The sequence below is a fragment of the Ursus arctos genome, unplaced genomic scaffold, assembly GCF_023065955.2.
Source record: "Ursus arctos isolate Adak ecotype North America unplaced genomic scaffold, UrsArc2.0 scaffold_15, whole genome shotgun sequence".
Lineage (NCBI taxonomy): Eukaryota > Metazoa > Chordata > Mammalia > Carnivora > Ursidae > Ursus > Ursus arctos.
In genome coordinates, this window is record NW_026622819.1 from 30,306,949 (window position 1) to 30,322,741 (window position 15,793).

A 15,793-nucleotide genomic window follows, 5' to 3' on the forward strand; every position below is an offset into this window, starting at 1 on the left:
GGCTGTTTGGGAAAGCGTTAACTGTTGGCTGCCTGTAGCAAGTACGTAAAATTTCATGGCATAACTTTTGTACTTGTAACTCATTCTTAGGAGGCAAACTAGTGAGTGATTAAGAGCATGAGCTCTCGAGACAGACCATTTGGGTTCAGATCTACTAGCTTACTAGCCAAGTGACCTTGGACATGTTAACCTTTCTGTTTCCTTATCAATCCTCATAGGGGTTACTGTCATTGAGGGAGATAACTCGGGCCGAGCACTCAGAGCAGCATCAGAGTTCCAGGAAGAAAGAAGAAGTGTCAGATATTATCCCTGACTCCAAATTATTTTCTGAGATTATTTTTTCTCTGCCTCATGTTTGATTACTTCTTTTGTTCATTGAAAGCTTGTTACTATACTGAATACATGGTTTATAAACCTCCTCCCTTCTTTCTGGCATCCTGACAGCAGTGTGGAGGATGGATTTGTGAAGAATGGGATTAGAAGTATGGAAGTCAGTTAGAAGAATATAAGAATAATCTATTTGACAGATGATAACTAAACCTGTAGCAGTAGGAATGTGGAGGAAGATAGGTATTTGAGATATTCACAGGATTGAATTGACAGGACCTGGTGAGCCATTTTAGGTTAAAAATGAGTAATAGGAAATCTGGGAAAACTTCCAGTTTGCTACTTTAGATGACTGGGTAAATGATGGAACCATCAATCAAGATCAGGAATAGAGGTAGGGATAAACAATGAGTTAAGTTTGGGCCAGGTTGAATTTGAAGATTTTTGTGGGATTATTAAGTGAAGCCCAATAAACCATTGAAAATAAGCACCCACAGATCAAGAGAGCTTATAAGGTTGAATACATTGATTTAGGATTTAGCAGGGTATATATTTTTAACAATGCTTAAAGGTAAAATTGCCTGGTAATAAGTGAAAGCCAGGAGACTTTTGGGAAACAGTCTTGAGGACAAAGGCTGTGACTTACTCATCTTCATATTTCCGGTCTAGACACTAGCCCAGTCCCTGGCACAGAGGAGATTCCCAATCATTTCTTTCATGACTTACCAATGACCACTATGACTAAAAAGAAGACTGACTAAAAGAAGAATGACTAAAAAGAAGAAAGCCTCACAGGTGACTGAGAAGGAGCAATTAGAAAGATGACCACGGATTAGAAGAGAGTGATTTCTTAGAAGATGAGGGACCGAGTTTTAAGAATGAAGGTACAGTCAACACTTGGGGTCTTGGATGGCAAAAAAACTGAGATGAGTGTGCTGTATGACAGAACCAGGACTTAAGAAGATCTCAAGTATGGAAATCAGAGTTAAATCTCATGGTTACTTACTAGGAGTAAATGTATAATCCTAACTTAGGTTTAGAAAATCAAATGCAGAAGTACTGGAAGTAGATGACCTGGTTTAATCACATTCTGGAGTGTAATAGTATGCTGAGAGGTCAGAATAAATTAATTCTAGAATCTGACTGCCAAGGTATATAATTGGGCAATGCTATTAAAAATATCCAGTATAGGAATGTGGGATATCTTGGTATATGTCACAGTTACAGTTTGGGAAAATGCATTTCAAGAGGAAAAGTTATAAAACTATTGTACATGCTGGGAACAACAAGCAGAATGAGGAAACATCTAGAAGTCATGCCATTCACTTGGAGATTGGTTGAGGGAAGACATAGGAGGGACATGGTATGTCCCAGCTTCATGCTGCAGGGACACTAATCTTATTCTGTGTAGTCAGGCTTTGATCAAAGAGTGGAACTATTGAAGTGATAAACAGAGAATCTAGCTCACTTTGAGAAATTTTCTATAATTAAGCCTGACTCTCAATGGAATTAGCACTTAGTGGGAAAAACAGTGAGACCTCTCCTCTGTTTATTTATTGAACTAATATTTTGGAGACATCTACCAATGTTCCTAAGATAGAGATCCCTAGGTAGTAGGGACATAACAGGAAACCAGTCTGATTCCTGCCCTACTGGATCTTACATTTAGATACACTTATTTATCAAGTGTTTATTAGGCTCATGCTGGATATTAGACTAGTCCTACCCCTCAGGGACAGAGTGAGAAAGGTTTCTATTCCTGTGGTCTTTACAGCCTGAGGGAAGAAGATATTAAGCAAATAAAAATACAAATCTACATAACGTTGCAGATTAGATGATCGTTTCTACTATGCAGCAGGATGAATTCTAGAAGGGAGAAATTAATCAGAAGAACAAATGTGGTTTGGTGAGCTGTGGAATGGTCTCTGTAAGGATGGGCCAATGGCAGGTAAATATGGAGAGAACAGTATATGAAGGGTATGTTCAAGGAATGGAGAGAAGTTAGGAGTCACTGGAACAAGGTGAGTTTGGTGAGGGCAATGTCTTGTAGGTCTTTGTAAGAACTGGCTTTATTCTAAATGCAATGGGAAACCACTGAACAATTTCAGTGAGGATGGCAATATAATAAAGTAAAATACATTAAAAAAAAGAAGAAGTCCTCTGGATTCTGCATGGAATGCATCACAGAGGGGAAAATTGAATATGGAGGAAATAAGGACTCCATTGCGTCAAATTGATGAGAAGTAATGGTGCTTAGTAGGAGAATGGAGGCGGTAGATGGATTCAAAACATATTGTAGAGTAAGCTTAATGGTAATTGCGGACCTGATTTGAATTATAATGATTTAACATGGGGAGTTAGGATGAGGAGAATTTGGAGAATAACCCTTAAGAACCTAGCTTCTGGGACTGGCTGCACTGTGAGAGACGTCTTCGGAGAGACATTTTTGGAGAACCTATGTTTGGCGTGGTGGAGAGATTGACTATGAACATGAGTTCCTTTTGGACAGGTGAGGCTTGTTGGGATGGCTGTAGACATGCAAATGATATCATTTACAATCAAATAAAGGCCAGAGACTCCATGACATGTCCCCTAGGGACAGGTCGATGACATCTTTTGGTGTTCAGGTGTGCCTTTGATCTGTCTCCCTTCCACTTCCCCCTTTATCTCAGAGATGGAGGGAGAATTTGAAGCTCAAATATTTTGCCCTCATTTTGTTAACAGAAAACTGTGATAGTGACTCTTTAAGACTTTTTTTTTCTAGGAAGGAATTCAAACAGAAGCCTTGCTACCTGTGTTGATTCAAATCAGAGCTATAAAAATGCTGTTTTTCAGATTATCTGCGGTCTTTTACTTGTGGAATTTATGTTCCACATTCTTTGTTAGTACTGAGGATGACCTTAGAGGTCTCTTTTTATAATGAAGATGTTCTCTAGAGATTTGATTGTTTGCTAGCAATCTCAGAGAATTCAGTGGAATATATGTTGCAGACATTTCTTTCATTGAAATATATCATAGAAGAGTCTAATGTGAGAAATTGAAAAAGTTGCCCAGAAATTGTTAAACATCAGTGTTTTTTGATAAGATTGGTGGCGGGTATGAGAGATAAGATCATTAAGTCTGGGAAGATAAGCATTCCTATGGATTAAAGTATGATTAAGTGCCAAAAGGTCTTTCAAATAAATACTTAAATAATAATAAGAGTTTATTATTAAACTCTTATGGCCATCGAGTAGGATGATGTGGAGTTTCATTATTCTCCTCCAACCCCCCAAAACAAGTCATTTTTCTTTATATAGTCTCTTGATCCACTGCATCTACACTTCATGCAACAATTTAGACCACCACCTTATTTCAATCCATCATCCGATATGTGGGCTATTGAAATAGGGTCAGTCCTGCTTTCTGGTTCTTCTTTCTGCCCTCCTGCACACTGCCATCAAAGCAAGTTTTCTAAAATGCTTCTTTCATCATGCTTCTCCTGCATTCAAAATCCTCCCGTCGGTTCACATGTTAGGACAGTTAAAAGTCCCACCTCCTGTGGCGGGTAGAACCTTCATAGGACCCGGCCAATCCTACTGAGGGTATTTTCCCCATTCATCGTCCTGTAAACACACCAGAGTGTTTCCATCTCTGTGTTTGTTTATGCCGCTTCTTCGTCCTGGAACACCTAACTCCTCCTGGAACTGCCCCTCCTCTTAAGGCCAAGACTGAGCTCCACTTCTGGGAATGCTCCCAGGGCACCGGATCCTTACAGATTTTGCACTGCTTGTCCCTTGCTTCTTTATATCATTACGTATTTTGTCCGTTTGCATGTCCCAGATTTCACATCTGTGTTATTTTCCTCTATTGGGAGAGAACCGTCCTTATGAGGCTTCCCTGCCCTGTTTCTCAGCAACCGTCTCCACAGTGCCTGGATGCCTGGCCTGAGGTCAGTGGGATCCTTGAGATCATCTGTATCTAGACTCAAGGCATTTTCCACTGAGGAAAGAACACAGGCTAATTGGGAAGCCTAGTTCTGGAAGTAAGAATGAAGAAAGATAGCTTTTGCCAAAGGCTCAGAAAGCGTATTGTGCAATAAAATGTGCGGCGTGTTTCTCTTTCCATCTTTCTCTGTCTCTTGTCTCTGGCTCAATGTGAAAGCTTATTTCCCCCTTTCTTGTACTGAATCATATTTTTCTATTTCCTCCCAGAATCTGTTTTCTCCTTCAGTCTTTCATCACCCCTAAGCATATGTCCCTACTCATCTAAGATTCTTTTTCTCTCCCAAATCATCTGAAAGAAATTGTTAATTTCGTTGTCTAACCTTTTCTCTCTTTTCAATTATAACACTCAATTTCCTTTTTAGTTATTTATTCCTTAAACTTCATTTTTATTCATTCATATTTTCTTGCTGGGTCGAGAGAGACTTTGACTTCTTCTCTCCCGCTGCGCCTCCCCCCTCCCCCAGGCCCTAAATAGTTCTCTGCTACAGGAATGGACATTTCTATATAAAACACAGTGTACATTCAGGTTAAATGGAGAGATATCCTCTTCTTCTTGTTGTTCCTGGCCAGTCGGTTATAATTTTGTGTTCTTTTTTAATATTGTCTGAAGGTTTATTTGAAACTCAAGGTAAGGTTTTATAATAAGTTACTTTAGAGTACTCAGGTCTGCTGATACACTGTATTACCTGCTACATCACCTGCTGTTTACATACTAGCTTGATTTCTGTTATGACTTGGAGCTCTCTGATAATCGATGACTGTTTTGTTTGTTTTTGCCTTTACAATCCTGCCATTTAAATCTCTTATATCTGGAGAAAAACGTTGGAGTATCCTCTTCACATGATATGCGGTAAACAGTACTGTCAGATGCATACAGAGGATGAAGGCTGTTGTCATTTTTAAAATAAATGAATGCCTTTCTTAGCCATGTAATCACAGCAACCCTCTTGGATGAAGTGGTGATTTCCTTCCTTCTGATTAAAACGAGTTCTTGTCCTAACAGTGCTAATCTCATGGACTCTATTACTCAGCATTATAATAGGGAGGGATAAACTCAGAATAGTTGCTCAACTGTGAGCTCTATTTGTCCTGAGAGAGTAGGTTGGGAATGAAATGCATAAAATTTAGGTGAATATTTTTCGTGTCAGGACTTAGTAGTTTCTTCTCCATGCCTGACTGAGACCAGAAAGTCAAACCCCTTCTACCTTGAAAGATTCCCAGACTGCAAATAAAAAATTCACCAAAGCGAAAATGCTACCTTTGTGTTTCAAGGCATGGTTTGAAACTGTGCTTCTATTTCAATTAATTTATTTTTTGCCTTTCCTGCCCCATATTTACTCCATTTACTTTGAATGCATATGGCTGCCCCTTGAGGGACCTCGGCTTTCTTTAGCTGAGTGGCCTGCGCTGTTACTTGAAACACGAGAGGTTTCCATGCATTTTGACTTTCCATAGTGTACCTTGTCTTAGCTTGTTGTCCCTTGAGGACAGAGCAAGATGAAATAATAACAATGCTAATAATAGCTTATATTTATTAAGCACTTAATGTATACAAGGTACAGTTCTACCCATTTTATATAAACTGCCTCGATTCATCTTCACAATAATCCTATGATATAGGTACCATTATTATAATATCTGTTTTCAGAAGAAGAAGCTGAGACACAAAACTAATAAACAGTCGGCTCCAGACCCCCCTCCCCTGGCCCAGGGTAGCTGGGGAAAACAACAACAACAACAACAACTGGACTCTATTTCCCACTATTTTAGTCACGACTTTATAATAAAACTATAGTGATAGAAAAGATAAGAATACTTATATTTGGTGGCAAGGATTGCTTGGCTACGTAGAGGAGAGGATTGATCTTCCAAAATTAGTAAATAAGATTTCTGGAGTCCCCAGAATGCTTGGTGAGGTCTGGGAAAAAGACATTTATTTGATGCTAAAATTCCATGCCCCAACTTTATCCAAGAACATCAGGGCTTAATGTGGACAACATGCAGTTAATACAGAGAGACGTAATCTTTTGCTTCGGTGAATATGCAGGACCCACCAGGGAATCTAGTAGTGAGATATTCTGGGAGTCGGGGGGAAGGTGTGTTGTGAGACGGGAAGTTTAGGAGAGGAAACAATGAAGGGCTTTATATTAAGCCCATGGTTAAAGGATCACACTGATGCCAGAGTAGTTGGTTGTCATTATCCAGTTGAAATCATTCTTGAAACACACCAGTCATCTTACTAGTTGCTTGTGATATGTGCCATAATTGCATATGTTTGAAAATGCAAATCCTAGATGAGTTCCATATTTCTTTTTAGGGTCATATGTATTTTAATGACAGCTGCTTGAAGTGGGTAATGACATCTGTTAATGGAAGCCTAAGTCCAAGGACAAAGTCATCCCTGTGTGTGAATAATGAGGAGAAACAGGAATATATGATAAGAATAGCACTTGGGCTTTTAACAGAATAGCCTTCCTCTAAACAAAACAAAGCAAAACAAAACAAAACAAAAAAACCCTATACTTAGTGCTCTCAATTACGCACTAAGCAAGAAACAGGACTTTACTCCAGAACCAAAAAAACGAGATATATAGAACAATATTTAAAACCAATATTTAAAATTTCAATTGTCCTAATTCCTGCTTACCATAATTATGATATTTTCCTTCAACTGGGTCATCGACTCTCTTCTTATGAATAGAAACCTCCAGATGATGCTCATTCCCTGAGAAAATTTGCTCAATGGCTCTTCAGTGATGTGCTAAATAGAGGCTCCTTCTTGTGCCCTTTACATTTATTAAGTTATTCAATCCTCATAGCAACCCTGCATTATCACTGAGGCGTAGAGCATTAAGTAATTGGTCCCGGGCAGCATAGCTAGTGAAGGGATTTGGACTCCAGAAGTTACACTAGGAATACAGGTGTGAATTGCTATCAATCCGCAATTTTAAGTCTATTAACTGGTTCTGAAGCAGTGTTCCAGTGAGCTGAGCATGGGAGTGTCAGGGACAAACTCCCATTACTCCACAGAACAAGACAAAGATAATGTACCATCTTGTAATAAGATTGCACTAAGCAGATCCCTTGTACATTCCAGATAGTAGGTCAGGCGGCTTGTAAGTCAGTTGAGTTTCACCCTCCAGCTGTGTCCTTTGGTTTTATCAATATTAAATCACACAGGTGGATTACTTTTACAACCTATTCTTAAGGGGAGGGGATACATTTCAAACATACTTGAGCAGAGGAATTTTCAAGCAAGTATGATTGCCTTATATGATAGGAAAGAATGAGGGAAATTAAATGTTTTGAGTGTCTCCTGGAAGTATCTGTATGCCACCAGGAACTAGCATATAATTTATTTCAGTTCATCTGTCCAAAGAAAGTATGAGGTCATAATTATTATCCCCACTTGGTAAATGAGAAAACTGAGGTTCAAGAAGGCTTACCGAGTTTCTTAAGACCGCAAAAGGCAGAGCCAGAACATAAACCGAGGAGTTTCGATATTCAGAATCCACATCGATGATTTCAGGGTGCACAAGTATTACTGTGTTGGATGCAGGATATGGTTTCCAATTTTAAGGATATATTTGCATTAAGCTATGCAAATTCCTGTATTCAAAGATGGAGACTGTGGTCTGGGGGAAAGATGCCTTTTCCTAAAGATCCCTGCAAGGAAATTAATGTGTCGGACAGGTAAGGACTTGGAGATTTCTAGGATGGTGTCTCCACGGATGGTAGTGCATTCATAGGAGGATATGATTTGCTTAAAAAATTGACTGCAAACGAATTTAATGATTCCAATTTGGGGCATGTTAAATTTGAAGTGACGTTGCAACGTATCGACAGAGCCGACTAGTAGGCAACTGAGAACAGAGCTCGGGAGTGAAGTCTGGGCTAAATTATACACAGTGTCTAGATGGAGATTTGAATCAGGGAGTGGATGAGATTTCCCAGGTTGAATATGGAGGAGGAGCCAGGGGCTAAAGAGAGTTCTGCAAATCACCTAAGGGCTGGGAGCTCTAGAAGGAGAGCCTGCAAAGGAGCCTGGGGAGCCCTCGTGGAGGTGGCAGAGCCCCCAGTGTCTCCGAAGACTAAGCAGAGAGACTTCCATGTGGAAGGGAACTGTCAGGTGCAGTAATAAAGAGTATTTAAGAGAATGAAAGCTGAAAAGGAGTCATGTGACAAAAATATAGAGCAAATCACTGGGGATACGTTAAAAAGAAAAAGAAATCGATGTGTTTTATTAATGGAGTTTCTAGAAAATGTTCTCAAATCACAGGCAAAGCTAATGTTTCACTATAGACTGACCCATTACAAGCAATGGAAATCATACTGAAGAGAGAAAACTTGCTCCTAACAGATTAGGTCTATATCACGTAATCATTTGAGATGGGCCACATCTCCGGGTAAGCTTGAGGAGTGACAAGGAAGCCGCACGGTTGGGGATGGGGTTGGGGAGGGAACTCTGAGTGTGGAGAGCATGCGTCCTGGGAGGTATTGCATGGACTCCGACCACACTCGGAATGAGGTGGGAAATATTGGGGGGAGGGGTTTGAGCAGAGGAGTGATATGATCTGACCTGTGCTTCCACAGGGTACATGCAGATGCTACGATGGGAATAGAGTGTGTGGAGTGCGGACAAAGCAGCAAGACTAGTTCAGAGGCTACAGGGATCCAGGAGAGAAGAGAGATGGTAGTGGCTTGGGCCAGGGTGGTAGAGGTACACGTCAGATAGCAGATGCATTTTGGAGGTGAAGCCCACAGAGAAAATACTGGAATAGGAACCGGAAACTGCATCCACAAAAATTTTTCCTAGTATTTTTTTTTTTTTTCTGTAAAAATAGCTGGTTGGAGGTAGAAGCAGCATTAAGATGGATGGTTTTCCAGACTGGGGGAAATCACAGCATATTTGGACGATAATGAGAGCTGTCGTAGTAAGGAAAAAGTTAAAAGACAAGTGAGTGACCAGAGGGATGTCCTTGCATAGGCCAGAGGGGAAGGGGGCCCTGCCAAGTGGAAAGAATGGCCTGTTTCTACTCAGTAGTCTAGACCACGACCTGATAGTTCCCAAACTTTTCATGTATGGCTCTCTTTTTAATGTGAACAACTTTCACGGACTTTCTATGCTAGCAGCTGTACTTTGAGTACTCACAGATGAAGAAAACAGAATTATAACCGTATTATTAATTATAATCGCAGCAAAGTTGTATTTCAGAAAGAGGGCAGTTATGCGAGAGACATTTGTTGTTGCTCTGTTTGGTGCATATTTAGACCGATGTCTCCTTTGAAACCCCAAAGATTCACGCCTACAGCCCACAGTTCAGAAAACCTGCTTTAGCAAAACTGCCCAACCAACCCCTTGCTTTCTGAGTATGCCCGGGTGCTTTGCTATTTCATCCGAGACTGTGTCTTCCACACCCCGCCGGGCATGGTGCGACGCCTCCACAAATTCTTTCCAATCATACACTTCACTTCTTTATGTTCCAATAATTGCTCTTGTCCTTTAAACTGCTCATATCGTTTGTATGGTAATTGAATGCACAGCATAATACCTCTGGACACCTAAACACTTCACCTCTATGACACATGTGGGTTACATAGCTTCTCTGCTCTATTACCTGAGATTATTTCAGCCTGAAATTACATCTTGTTCATCTTTGTTTCTCAGCAGTGGACATTTCACTATTGAATGGAATGGAACTACTTGAAAAACTGGATTCATTTTGCGGTATTCCAGAGGACAGAATAATTAGTGGACAAAATTAAGAATAAGAATTAAAATTAAGAATAAGATAGATTTTTGGCTTAATGAAAGGAAAGACATTAATAATCTTTTGAGACCTTAAAAATTGGAAAGACTATTATTTAAAATAACCAGTTCCAGGAAAGTGAATATATCTAAGTCATTTTTTTCTCCCAACTGCCATTTAAGTTCTGTGCACTATACCAAGTGTAACAGATAGCATCACATTTAGTCTTTATAATCGGCCCACAGAGAAGGCATTTTAATCATCCCATTTTACTGGAATGGGTCAAGCAGCTTGCCTCGGTAGACAGCTTGTAAGTGGTAGCGTTGGTATTGAAACTCGAGTCTGTGTGATCAAGCGTAGATATTTGACTTGAATGCCTCACTGTGCAGGAGGGATGTATAAGCTCCAAGGTTATAAAAGAAGATACAACTCTAGGAAAATGCGAGGTATCTAGGTAGAACCCTATGCTTTTATTATAGTTCAGCTGGCTTGCTTTCCAAGAGAGCCATGAAATGGACAGAGAAGGAGAAGTCATCCACAGTGAGGTGCCTGAGATAATCTTTCACTTTGTTCATCCCCATTTATTCTTAGATCCAAATTATCCTTGATTCAGAATGAGAACAAGTCCAAGTTAATTGACAACCACACTGTGATGAGATAACCATTAAGTGGGCCTGGGGAGCCAGGGAGACCGCTCCAAATGTTGAGGAGACCTCGCCTTTCAGCACCGACGCAACTCTCAGACTCTATCATTAATGCTACCATAGTTCTCAATATGCACCTGAAGTATCTAGGTGCTTAATTCATTTTACCTCCCTTCTTCATTCTCTTTGAGTCCACATATATTCTGAGACTTTCTTATATACTGTTAGTTCTAAGTTCTGTTATTTCTTGAGTATAAATAACAAATAAAAGAATCAATTTTATTTGATAATGTGTCATTTATGAATATAAAAAAATTCTGCAAATTTATATGGTAAACCATTTGTCCAATTCTTCACCAAAGAAGAATGCCATATTTTGGAAACCTTTTATTCTTGATGTTTTGTTCAAGAAAATATGTATTTACCTGCATAGAATGGGACAAGGATATTGAATAGGGAAATGTCCTAGGTACACTCTCTTATCACATTTCAATACGTTTGCTCTTTCAGCAAATAATCTAATTTGACATTGAGAAGCTTGGAGCACAGAGGGAAACATTACCACCCCATCCTTCTGTGTTTCTGCTGGTTATTTTGACGTCCACTTCAGTATAACTGAAAAAAGCTTTATTCAAGTGAACATCAACTTCACTTTCCATAGAACTATGACCTTAAAAAACTGATCTTTTAACTTCCTTTGGGAAGCCATGTGACTGACTGCCTTGTCAGCAAGCTACTTTTCCTGAAGCTAAGTTATTTCCTTTCCTACAGAGAAAAATTGCTGTTATCACTTCCAACCCTTCAGTAATAGCCTTTTTCATGTATAGTATATGCTTAAAAAAAAAAAAGATGAATGTCTCTTCCTTTTTGCTTATTTGCTCAAAAATTGTTTATCCTAAAGAAAAATGTAAGGATATAAGCACATTTCATGTACTGTGGGGAAAAAAAAAAGTCAGCATCTGCAGAGATTTCTGATCCAATAGATAGCTAAAATTCTCTAAAACAGCTACTTTAAGACATTCATTTCAGATACCTAAAACCCAAGAAAAATATGGTCTGGTTAAAGCCAGCATTACCCGAGTACTTCCTGATTTCTTTACAACTTTTTCTTCAGTTTTTATCTTGCATAATTTTTCTGTAACATTTAACTAACACTGGAACTACCGTGTGGCGTGACATTCCTCCCGCCTTACTTTTGAGACACTGGTCCCATCTTGATTTCTTCTCTTGACTTTCTCTCACCCTTCTTCACTAGCCCCTCTTCTACCTGGCTCAGTCCTTTAAATGCTCTAGCCGTATCATCCTGCTTTCTTTCTACGTGTTCTAACTGGACATTCTCACATCCACGCGCCTAGCTTGAAGCCTCATCTAGTCACTGATTTTTTTCCCACATACAGCCTAGACTTCTCTCCTGAGCTCCCACCCAATTGCCCCCTGGGCAGCTCCTCTTAGATGTCCCACAGTCACCTCAAACTTAACATGTCCCAAACTGCACCCAGTATCTTCTCAGCCAGCTCTTCCTGTGTTCCCGTCTCCATGAGAATGTTTTTATACACGCAGCACTAAGCTTAAAATCACTGACTCACCCTCAATTTAATTCCACTATTAAAGATTCCTCCTATCTGCTCCTTCTCTTCCTTCCCCATTGTCATGCACTGAGCTCACGCACTCACAGCTCTCCTCCAGATGAGCACAGCTGTGATCTCCTAAGAGTGCCCTAGTTTCTTATCTCTCCTGTGAAGTCAGACATTCTGTATATCATCTTCTTTCTTTAAGACCTTTGATAATTCCCCATTTCATATACAGAAAAATCCCAAGCTCCTTAACAGATACTACCAAGCCATTTACAGTTTAGCCCCAATGGCTCCCCCGGCCATTTTCCCCACACTCTCCCCACCTACCCCAAAGGCATATGCATATAAAGGCATCTTTATATCTTTGGTCTTTGCAAATGCCATTTTTATCTGTTCTTAAAATGCATTCCACCCTGTCTGATTGTGCCATTCGTTTTTCAACAGCCGACTCAAATACCATCTCTTCTTTGAAGTCTACCTGACTTCTCCAGGTGCACCTTCTCTCTCTGCTTCTACTGCCCTTAGAAAGAGGTTATGGCAGGGCATGTTAGCACGAACCTCTTCCCTTTCCAGGCCCTACCTCTCAGCTCAAAACGCTGGAAGTAATCCTAGAATGGGAATACGAGGTGGTGGTGTCGTTGAGATAGACCTCCAAGCAGGTAGGGTGTCAGTGTCTTGTACTGGGTAAAGTGGAGGAGGGCAGAGGGTGAGGATAAACTCATGCCTGATAACTGACTGCACCAAGGCTTCATATCTGAAAGCAATTGGAGAATGATACGGCTGCCTCGGATGTCCTGAAGAGAATTAATATTCAGCAGAGTACAATCGGGAAGAATGATTTAGAAACATAAAAACTTCATATTTCTTATTGAGTTAACACTGCTTAGTAAACTAGGTACTTCTGTAAACCCATTTAAACGCGCAGAAACTCCGCAAGGAAATAACAGATTTTAATCCCAAACCATCAACAAATTTTCCTTAACTGATTTATCCCTGATTCCAAGGAGTAACACCATCGCTATATTTCTAATGAACCCTCTGGAGATCAAAGCATGATCAGAGGTCCCATGAAAGACATGTAGGAATGCACAGTCTTGTTCTGATCCAAAGTATGATTCTGGCTCATAGTATAAGGATAAAGCAAAGATAGGTGGCAGCTCCTACTCAGATCGAAGTTTAGAATGAGTACCTTTCCAGCTGCCGAATGATTGGGAACTTGCTAGAATCACTGAGGACCCTGTTGATTAGGGGGTATATTACTGTAAACCAGCCATGTTTGGAAGTAACTGATATGTTTGTTCATCTTCTCTCAAGGGCAGAAATGGAAGATATTTTATTATGTTATAGGATATTAACAGTTATTTCTCCCAAAATTATTCTGAGGGAAGACTGGGCCATTCTTGAACTTGTGTCTGATTCTTTCTCTGTACTCTCAATTCTTTTGCTTCCACTGCTTACCTGTATATTCCATTCTACATCACCGGTTTATCAATTCTGTTCCTGCCAGCCCTGTATTAGTTTCATGAAAGTCTATTTTCTGAAAGATATCTTGCTTTCTCAGATTATTTTCCCATAATCCGTCTGAAAACCCAAGGCACTCCACTACAACAGAATTCTTTGGACCGTATAATATCAGCCTTTAAGGTGATTGTATTGCCCACATACTTGGTCAGAGAGACCTTTGATTTTCAACTTCCTCCTGGAAAGATGCCTCTTCTCTGGAATTTCCTGTGCTCTAGCCAATTCCCCATTACCTCCCTCTTCTCCTGGACTCCGGTTTCCTGACTCTCCCTGGAAGCCAACATTTATTACTCTTGGGGGTCATCCTTGACAATAATATAGAAGCAATAGTCACGGAAATGTACATGAGAGATACCAATAATGTCAAATGTAGCTCCAGCAGGTTCTGAATGTAAGGGTTCGGCAAACACTAGAAGGAACCAAGTAATCAGAGGTAGGTGAGCATAAAGATTGCCTAAAACATGAGTAATCATTTAATTCTTAACATTGTGTGATTTCACATAGGACTTCAACCCAACATGAAGGAGAACAGAAACGATTTCCAATGATAAGCAGTGAGGTTGGCTTCCTTACCTTCCTCCCCCTCAATTTTTAAATGGGCTTAAGTAATGTGAAAACCAGAATTACCGAACAAATAAGAACTCTGGGTGCATCGAAATAGCTTTTATGGTAACAGTCGGTAAATTTTGGTGAGGTTGTTATAACGGCTCTTTTTTATACCCCGGAAGTTCTATTTTAAACATTTACTTCCACCAGAGACCCTGGGATTGCAATACACTGTCTGAGATACGCTTCATTACTGGTGATGAAAGTCATTGTGGAATGCTGTTTCGCTTTACAGGCTGCCAGCAACTTGTACAAATATCTAAGACTCTTTTTTCTTCCCCTTTTGATTTAAAATATCACATATAAGGCTTCGCATTAAAATCACAGGTGTAGAAGCTGCTGATATCTGTAAATATTTCATCCTGCGGGTCCTCCCTGGTCTGGAAAACGACCTGTAGGGAATGTTGACTGGAGCCACCCATTTCTTTATCATAATAGCTCCCCCTGCTGCTTCAAAGTGAAGGCTTCACGATTGTTTGCCATTTTCCTTTCAACTTTTGAGGGACTCTGGAAACATGGCTGGAAAACATTATCCTCAACTGAACCGTGGCCAGGAAAGTCTCAGGAGGGAATTCTTTCCTGACATAAAATTAAACCTGGCTTCAGCATATCTTAGGGGGAAAAAAGGAGGAAAACTTACTGTTGATGTTTCTTGGCTTGATTTTCTCTCTGTTCTTAAAGCAGCATTATTTTAAAAATCTGTAACAAAACCTGTCATCTGCCAAGTCAGCCCAAGTGTCCCAGCGGCCCACAGCTCAGGTTTCTCTGTCTTGCCCTGTTCTATTGCCTTACTCCACACATACGTTGCAAAATTTATTCATACCCAAATGCTTTTCCACTTACCTGTGGTAGGAACAGTGGCGCGCGCGCTCTCTCTCTCTCTCTCTCTCTCTCTCTCTGTTGTGGAAAGGATTCTGGTGCCCAAAGTCCCAGAGTCCCAGGCACTGTGGCACCAAGGTCGTGGTGGGACTTCCAAGTCACAGTAACCAGGCCTCCAGGTGACTTCTCCTCCAGCCTCACTTGAAAGCTTCACTCGCCTTCAGAAGTGACTCCTGAGCAGTTGACCCCAGGCAATGTATTTTCAGGTCTAACGAGATGCACTACTTACTTGGAAAAGAAAATCTGGAAGCTGTGGTTGGCGGCCTTTGCCTCTCTGTGCCTGAGGTAGATGGTTATTATGTGACCTGATGTCACTGGTAAGAAGATGGGAGGTTATTTATTCACCCAACGGTCAGATGTTAGAATTGAGTCAGAAGGAAAAAAAAAAAAAAATAGAATTGCCCGCACCAGAGCACTGATGACTCTGCTGGTGAAATGTCTTGAGTCTCAAGAGGAGGCCAGACACACTTGCCAAATCAGTGCTGGTTTAGGGTCACCCCCCTTTT

At 40.4% G+C, this 15,793-nt stretch overlaps 1 protein-coding gene across 1 annotated transcript in view; it reads right to left on the bottom strand.

Moving 5' to 3' along the window:
- Positions 1–15,523, bottom strand: part of DAB2 (DAB adaptor protein 2) — a 158,164-nt gene extending 142,641 nt beyond the window's left edge. Inside the window, exon 1 of the mRNA XM_057312218.1 lies at positions 15,252–15,523. The gene's annotated coding sequence lies outside the window, so the exon portion shown is untranslated. The remainder of the gene's footprint in view (positions 1–15,251) is intronic.
- Between the last annotated feature and the right edge of the window lie 270 nt (positions 15,524–15,793).